The sequence below is a fragment of the Aplysia californica genome, unplaced genomic scaffold (genome assembly GCF_000002075.1).
Source record: "Aplysia californica isolate F4 #8 unplaced genomic scaffold, AplCal3.0 scaffold01108, whole genome shotgun sequence".
Taxonomy (NCBI): domain Eukaryota; kingdom Metazoa; phylum Mollusca; class Gastropoda; order Aplysiida; family Aplysiidae; genus Aplysia; species Aplysia californica.
In genome coordinates, this window is record NW_004798378.1 from 85,910 (window position 1) to 86,525 (window position 616).

Consider the following 616-nt stretch of genomic DNA (forward strand, 5'->3'; position numbering starts at 1 on the left):
GCGCAGAGAGCATGAATTTTCCTTCTTTTTTTCCACTTTTTTGTTTGCAACTCCCCAATTGTAAGTGTCATCAAATAAAACTAAAGCATATAAAAAATTCAACAAGCCAAATGTAAGAGCTAGATTAGATCTATGTGTTTACTGTTGCCCCGCCAAATTAGAAGTGAATCAGTTTATAAATAAGGGAATGAAATGGGATTGAAAAAGGTGTACAAAATCCAATATGGCCGCCGTTTCCGCAGCAGCTGATTCTCAATAATATACTTTTTGAACTATTGATTTCAAATCCCCTATCCCTACAGCACACGATGTCCCACAGCAAATATGGGCACTCTGGGCCTTGTCACAGCCAAAATAGAGCTCAGGTGGCCCACCAGCCCTAGATTGCTGAGTACGTGCCCTACTCTGTAATTGGCCGTCAATGTCCACCCAAAGGCAAATGCTCTTGTCTTGTTTTATCCGGTTTGTTGTCTTTGTTCTTGTTGGTTTTCAATTCTCTGTCATTTGTTTTCTTTTCTTTGTTTGTTTCTTTGTTGTTGTTTTGTGTTTTTTTTTGGGGGGGGGTGTCGAGGAGTGGTAGTGATTATTATTATTTTTATAATAATTGTTATTGTTA